This window comes from Leuresthes tenuis, unplaced genomic scaffold (genome assembly GCF_036924035.1).
Source record: "Leuresthes tenuis unplaced genomic scaffold, fLeuTen1.0.hap1 SCAF_40, whole genome shotgun sequence".
NCBI lineage: Eukaryota > Metazoa > Chordata > Actinopteri > Atheriniformes > Atherinopsidae > Leuresthes > Leuresthes tenuis.
Genome location: NW_027325394.1, coordinates 255,120 through 263,511, shown reverse-complemented (window position 1 = coordinate 263,511; position 8,392 = coordinate 255,120). Strand labels below are relative to the sequence as shown.

General features: G+C 42.9%; 1 non-coding gene across 1 annotated transcript; it reads right to left on the bottom strand.

Moving 5' to 3' along the window:
* Positions 1-6,802: 6,802 nt before the first annotated feature.
* Positions 6,803-6,916, bottom strand: LOC140285418 (U5 spliceosomal RNA). The gene has a single exon (XR_011910458.1). It is a non-coding gene; the product is annotated as a U5 spliceosomal RNA (small nuclear RNA).
* Between the last annotated feature and the right edge of the window lie 1,476 nt (positions 6,917-8,392).

Sequence of the window (8,392 nt, the reverse complement as noted above, 5' to 3'; positions counted from 1 at the left end):
GATTCACACCTACTCACAGCCGAACAACTCCGCTCCCGCATTTGATGGTGTATAGTCGGGCATTCTCACCCTTTCTCATCAGCTTTTTGCAAATTATGATCTGACATTCACACCTACTTGCAGTTGAACAGCTCTGCTCCCGCTTTTGATTATGTATGGTTGGATATTCGAACCTTTTCTTAACTGCTTTTTACAAACTTTGGTTGGACGTTCACACCTTCTTGTAGCCGAACACATGCACTCCTGCTTTTGATGATGTATGGTTGGGCATTCGCACCTTTTTTTTTACCCATTTTTCAGGTATTATGGGTGGACATTCACACCTTCTTGCAGCTGAACACCTCCTCTCCCACTTATGATCATGTGTGGTTTGATTTTCGAAAATTTTCTTTCATGTTTTCTAGCAATTATTGATGGACATTTAGACCTTCTTGCAGCTGAACACCACCTCTCCCGATTTTGATTATGTATGGACCGGCATTTTTACCTTTTCTAACACATTTTTCAGCAATTATGGTTGGAGATTCACACCTACTAACAGCCGAACAACTCCGCTACCGCATTTGATGGTGTATAGTCAGGCATTCTCACCCTTTCTCATCAGCTTTTTGCAAATTATGATCTGACATTCACACCTACTTGCAGTCGAACAGCTCTGCTCCCGCTTTTGATTATGTTTAGTTAGATGTTCGAACCTTTTCTTAACTGCTTTTTACAAACTTTGGTCGGACGTTCACAATATCTTGCAGCCGAACACCTCCGCTTCCGCTTTTGATGGTGTATATTCGGGCATACGAACCTTTTCTTACCCGCTTTTTACAAACCAAGGTCGGACTTTCACACCTTCTCTTAGCTGAACAACTCCTCTCCCTCTTTTGATTGTGTACAGTCGTGTAATTTAACCTTTTCTTACCCGCTTTTTACCATCTATGTTCGGACATTCACACCGTCTTACAGCGGAACACCTCCGCTCCCTCTTTTGATGATGTATGGTTAGGCATTCGCACCTTTTCTTACCCATTTTTCAGTAATTATGGGTAGACATTCACACCTTCTTGCAGCTGAACACCTCCTCTCCCGCTTATGATCATGTGCAGTTTGATATTCGAAAATTTTCTTTCATGTTTTCTAGCAATTATTGATGGACATTCAGACCGTCTTGCAGCTGAACACCTCCGCTCCCACTTTTGATGGTGTATAGTCGGGCTTTCGAGCCTTTTCTTCCCCGGTTTTTACAAATTATGGTTGGACATTCAGACCTTCTTGCAGCCGAAAACCTCCACTCCCTCTTTTGATCATACATTGTCGGGCATTCGCACCTTTTCTTACCCGCTTTTTACAAACCATGGTCGGACTTTCACACCTTTTAGTAGCCGAACAACTCCGCTCCCGCTATTGATTGTGTACAGTCGGGTATTTTAACCTTTTCTTACCCGCTTTTTACCAAACATGGTTGGAAATTCACACCTTCTTACAGCAGAACACCTCCGCTCCCTGTTTTGATTATGTATGGTTTGACATTCGCACCTTCTCTCACCCGCCTTTTACTATGGTCGGCCATTCACAGCTTCCTCTCCACCATACTTGTATGGTGGGATATTCACACCCACCTGCATCCGAAGACCTCCGCCCCCACTTTTGTTGATATTTAGTCGGTCATTCGCACCTTACCCGCTTTTGGCAAACTATGGCCTTCTTGCAGCCCAACACCTCTGATCTCGCTTTTGATGATGTACGGTTGGGCATTCAGACCTTGCTTCACCTGCTTTTCACCAAATATAGTCGGACATTCACACCCACTTGCATCCGAAGACCTCCGCCCCAAATTTTGTTGATATTTAGTCGGACATTCGCACCTTACCCGCTTTTGGCAAACTATGGCCTTCTTGCAGCCAAACACCTCTGATCTCGCTTTTGATGATGTAAGGTTGGGCATTCAGACCTTGCTTCACCTGCTTTTCACCAAATATAGTCGGACATTCACACCTTCTTGCAGCCGAACACTTCCGCTCCACCTTTTAGTGTTCTATCACACCTTTTTTTCACCGCATTTTATACATTATGGTTGGAAATTTTCAACCACTCTCATCCGAAGACCTCTCCTCCCGCTTTTGTTAATATATTTGAACTTTAGTCGGACATTCAAACCTTCTTGCAGCTGAACCACCTCCGCTCCCTGTTTTGATCATATATGGTCTGGCAATACTACCTTTTCTTACCCGTTTGTGAGTAATTATGGCTGGACATTCACACCTACTTGCAGCCGAACACAACCTCTCTCGCTTTTGATGATGTATGGACCGGCATTCTTACCTTTTCTAACACATTTTTCAGCAATTATGGTCGGAGATTCACACCTACTCACAGCCGAACAACTCCGCTCCCGCATTTGATGGTGTATAGTCGGGCATTCTCACCCTTTCTCATCAGCTTTTTGCAAATTATGATCTGACATTCACACCTACTTGCAGTCGAACAGCTCTGCTCCCGCTTTTGATTATGTATGGTTGGATATTCGAACCTTTTCTTAACTGCTTTTTACAAACTTTGGTTGGACGTTCACACCTTCTTGTAGCCGAACACATGCACTCCTGCTTTTGATGATGTATGGTTGGGCATTCGCACCTTTTTTTTACCCATTTTTCAGGTATTATGGGTGGACATTCACACCTTCTTGCAGCTGAACACCTCCTCTCCCACTTATGATCTTGTGTGGTTTGATTTTCGAAAATTTTCTTTCATGTTTTCTAGCAATTATTGATGGACATTTAGACCTTCTTGCAGCTGAACACCACCTCTCCCGATTTTGATTATGTATGGACCGGCATTTTTACCTTTTCTAACACATTTTTCAGCAATTATGGTTGTAGATTCACACCTACTAACAGCCGAACAACTCCGCTTCCGCATTTGCTGGTGTATAGTCGGGCATTCTCACCCTTTCTCATCAGCTTTTTGCAAATTATGATCTGACATTCACACCTACTTGCAGTCGAACAGCTCTGCTCCCGCTTTTGATTATGTATGGTTGGATATTCGAACCTTTTCTTAACTGCTTTTTACAAACTTTGGTCGGACGTTCACACCTTCTTGTAGCCGCACACATGCACTCCTGCTTTTGATGATGTATGGTTGGGCATTCGCACCTTTTTTTTACCCATTTTTCAGGTATTATGGGTGGACATTCACACCTTCTTGCAGCTGAACACCTCCTCTCCCACTTATGATCATGTGTGGTTTGATTTTCGAAAATTTTCTTTCATGTTTTCTAGCAATTATTGATGGACATTTAGACCTTCTTGCAGCTGCACACCACCTCTCCCGATTTTGATTATGTATGGACCGGCATTTTTACCTTTTCTAACACATTTTTCAGCAATTATGGTTGGAGATTCACACCTACTCACAGCCGAACAACTCCGCTACCGCATTTGATGGTGTATAGTCGGGCATTCTCACCCTTTCTCATCAGCTTTTTGCAAATTATGATCTGACATTCACACCTACTTCAAGTCGAACAGCTCTGCTCCCGCTTTTGATTATGTTTAGTTAGATATTCGAACCTTTTCTTAACTGCTTTTTACAAACTTTGGTCGGACGTTCACAATATCTTGCAGCCGAACACCTCCGCTTCCGCTTTTGATGGTGTATATTCGGGCATACGAACCTTTTCTTACCCGCTTTTTACAAACCAAGGTCGGACTTTCACACCTTCTCTTAGCTGAACAACTCCGCTCCCTCTTTTGATTGTGTACAGTCGTGTAATTTAACCTTTTCTTACCCGCTTTTTACCATCTATGTTCGGACATTCACACCGTCTTACAGCGGAACACCTCCGCTCTCTCTTTTGATGATGTATTGTTAGGCATTCGCACCTTTTCTTACCCATTTTTCAGTAATTATGGGTAGACATTCACACCTTCTTGCAGCTGAACACCTCCTCTCCCGCTTATGATCATGTGCAGTTTGATATTCGAAAATTTTCTTTCATGTTTTCTAGCAATTATTGATGGACATTCAGACCGTCTTGCAGCTGAACACCTCCGCTCCCACTTTTGATGGTGTATAGTCGGGCTTTCGAGCCTTTTCTTCCCCGGTTTTTACAAATTATGGTTGGACATTCAGACCTTCTTGCAGCCGAAAACCTCCACTCCCTCTTTTGATCATACATTGTCGGGCATTCGCACCTTTTCTTACCCGCTTTTACAAACCATGGTCGGACTTTCACACCTTTTAGTAGCCGAACAACTCCGCTCCCTCTTTTGATTGTGTACAGTCGTGTAATTTAACCTTTTCTTACCCGCTTTTTACCATCTATGTTCGGACATTCACACCGTCTTACAGCGGAACACCTCCGCTCTCTCTTTTGATGATGTATTGTTAGGCATTCGCACCTTTTCTTACCCATTTTTCAGTAATTATGGGTAGACATTCACACCTTCTTGCAGCTGAACACCTCCTCTCCCGCTTATGATCATGTGCAGTTTGATATTCGAAAATTTTCTTTCATGTTTTCTAGCAATTATTGATGGACATTCAGACCGTCTTGCAGCTGAACACCTCCGCTCCCACTTTTGATGGTGTATAGTCGGGCTTTCGAGCCTTTTCTTCCCCGGTTTTTACAAATTATGGTTGGACATTCAGACCTTCTTGCAGCCGAAAACCTCCACTCCCTCTTTTGATCATACATTGTCGGGCATTCGCACCTTTTCTTACCCGCTTTTACAAACCATGGTCGGACTTTCACACCTTTTAGTAGCCGAACAACTCCGCTCCCGCTATTGATTGTGTACAGTCGGGTATTTTAACCTTTTCTTACCCGCTTTTTACCAACTATGGTTGGACATTCACACCTTCTTACAGCAGAACACCTCCGCTCCCTGTTTTGATTATGTATGGTTTGACTTTCGCACCTTCTCTCTCCCGCCTTTTACTATGGTCGGCCATTCACAGCTTCCTCTCCACCATACTTGTATGGTGGGATATTCACACCCACCTGCATCCGAAGACCTCCGCCCCCACTTTTGTTGATATTTAGTCGGTCATTCGCACCTTACCCGCTTTTGGCAAACTATGGCCTTCTTGCAGCCCAACACCTCTGATCTCGCTTTTGATGATGTAAGGTTGGGCATTCAGACCTTGCTTCACCTGCTTTTCACCAAATATAGTCGGACATTCACACCCACTTGCATCCGAAGACCTCCGCCCCAAATTTTGTTGATATTTAGTCGGACATTCGCACCTTACCTGCTTTTGGCAAACTATGGCCTTCTTGCAGCCAAACACCTCTGATCTCGCTTTTGATGATGTAAGGTTGGGCATTCAGACCTTGCTTCACCTGCTTTTCACCAAATATAGTCGGACATTCACACCTTCTTGCAGCCGAACACTTCCGCTTTTAGTGTTCTATGAGGCATTCACATATTTTTTTTCACCGTATTTTATAGAATAATTCTCACCCACTCTCATCCGAAGACCTCTCCTCCCGCTTTTGTTAATATATAGTCGGGCATTCGAACCTTTTCTTACCCGCGTTTTACAAATTATGGTCGAACATTCACACCTACTTGCAGCTGAATACTTCCGCTCCACCTTTTAGGTATGTATGGTTGGCATTTGCACCTCTTTTTATACTGATTGCTGAAGATTAAGTTGTTCTTTCTCAAACTACAAATTTTTTTTAATTGTTGAAACTTGATTTGAAGTGGATAAATAAGGAGGACAAACAGTTTTAAGTCAGGCTGATAGAAGGAATTAATTTTATAGCAAAATCTGTACTTCGTCATATGTCGAGAGATGCTTATTGCTGAAGAAGTTCTTTCTCATTCTACAAAGTACAACGTTGTTTATCGTTGAAACTTGATTAGACATGAATAAATATGAAGGACAAAGCAGTCTTAACTTGGTTTGAGTTAAGGAATTCGTTTTATAGGAGAATCCGAATTCGTGCATAACTCATAAAATAGAGCTTATTTTCGGATTCCTGTAGAATGATTCTGGTTCTTTCTCATAATACAAAGTTTGTTGTTTATTGTTGAAACTTCATCAGAAGTGAAGAAATAAATGAATGCCTATCAACAAATTGACCTTCTGTTGACCTTCGGGGAGGTGAGTATCTTCACTAGACTCACCTGTCTGCTCTTCCTCCTCATTTAGCGTAGCTCCACCCTCTGCCTGTGAATTCTCACACACTTCAACACTGAGTGGTGAGGCCTCTACAGGCCCCTCCCCTTTTTGCTCCTCACTTCCAATCCAAGCTTTTGGCGGGAAGTTTGAATTTATTGGGTCAACCTCTTCACTTTGTTCACCAACTGTCACCTTTGGTCCTTCTCTTTGTTGGCTTGACTGTGGCTTTACCGTCTTTAATTTGTTGGCAAAAGATTTAGGGCAATCTCTGAAGAGGTGATTTAATTCTCCACAGAGATTACATTTCCTGCCATTTGGACACTCTCCAAAAGTTTGCCCAATTTCTCTGCTCTTCCCACATAACACCTTGGTACAAGCCTCAACCAGGTGCCCATGCTCACCACACTTGCGGCAGAACTTGGGCTGACCCTGGTAGTGGATGTAACCTCGGTTTTCAAGGTGGCCAGAGTGTCGCCCACCCGCTGCACTGAGCACTCTTCAGCCCTTTTAAATGGTATAACTTTGCACTCCCGCACGCTCCAGCAAGCACCATTCAAGCAACAACTTTGCACTCCAGCTTCGAACATCGGCACAGTCGCAAATAGTAAGGCGACTCTACTCAGAGAAGTCACTCTGCACAGTAAGAAGATTTCTTTTGCACAGACAGAAAGGGCTTCACCCGCAAAGGTAAAGCCTGCCAAAAATAGAAACAACTCATTAGTGCTGCTCTCCACAGAAATCTTTAGTAAAAGGCGAAAGACTTGTACGTTATGAAGAGAAACCAGAGTACGATTATCCGTCACTGCGGGAGCAGGGCATCAGGCTTGTTGGCATAGCCACCTTCCCCATGGTGAGCTTTGCTTGGTTGAGACGCTTGCTCCCCCCCCTTGCTCCTCGGCTGACCAAGTAGGAACAATCGGGCCCTATTCGATGGCTGCCTTGTCTTTTACTCTGTGCAAAAGACAAGGCAGCAACAAAAACACCACGAGAATCCCGTATTGAGGCTTTGTTCTGACCGCTCATTCGGGGTCGCGTTTCTTTCAAGCAATTCTCCTGGTTAGCCCACACTCGGCTCGCTCCCATAGCCGTGTTAAAGTCTACTTCGCATTCACTCTCTTTTCTCAGCAGACTCTTGGGATTTTATCTATAAAATGAATTCCTTCACTCAAACTATGTGAAAACTGCTTTGTCCTTAATATTTACCATGTCTAGAAAGATTTAAACAAAAAAAACAACGTTGTACTTTGCAGTAAAAGAAAGAGCAAATCTAAAGTTTCAGGAATCCGAGAATAAGCTTACTTTCATGAGTTCTTCACGATTTCGGATTTTGCTATAAAATGAATTCCTTCACTCAAACTAAATTAAAACTGCTAAACCGCTAATCTGTTATATGTAAGGCAGATGTCAAATTCACCGAAATAGGATCAAAGGGTATTCGGCCAATCGAGCTGTAGCAGCTTCGGTAAAAGAGTATAAGTTGAAGAGTTTGTGAATAAAGGTGTGCGCACACATAGTGTGCTGTACGAAAATAGGCAGGGAGCAATGCCGGCTGGGGTATATGTTCTTGTATGTTGTCTGACTGTTTGATTTGAATGTGTTGTGTAAGTGTCCTGTTGAATGTTACATGTTTGGGCTTTGACACGCTTCACTGTGGTTGTTAACTGTGTGGTGTGTCCTGAAATGTTATATGTTTGGGCTGTGTGACATGCTTAATGCTTGTCAGTAGCTACCCACTTATTCATATATAGCAACTGACAACATAAGAAGTCCGGACATACTTTGATAGTAGTTGTAGAAGTATCCTTATTGATAATAGATCACTAATTCATAGTGATAGAACAGTAGATGAACAGGTGCTTGCACATGTCTCACGAAAATAAAATGGGTGTATGATTGCTGACGGCAGAGCAATACTGCCAAACTTATGAGTTCTTGTGGCAAACTTGATTCAGTGTCTTGACGTGTATACGCTGTTTCGCTGACTTGATTGTCACAAGAAACAAAGTGTGTTTGATAAGATCCGACCATTTTATTACGGGAGGATCAGTATGTATGGATTCTGATGTGACTGATAAACCCATTCGTATCTTAAGCATAATCTAATACGTGAGACAACGCCCTGGCAGACGATAAAAAAAAAAAAAGAGAGAGAGCGGTTTTGTGTCCCCACAGTCCATAATGTAGAAAAGAGAGAAAAAAGCCTTTCTGATTTGGTGTGTGTGCTCATAGTGCAGAGTGTAGAGAAAAGAAAGCCGTTTTGGTGTCA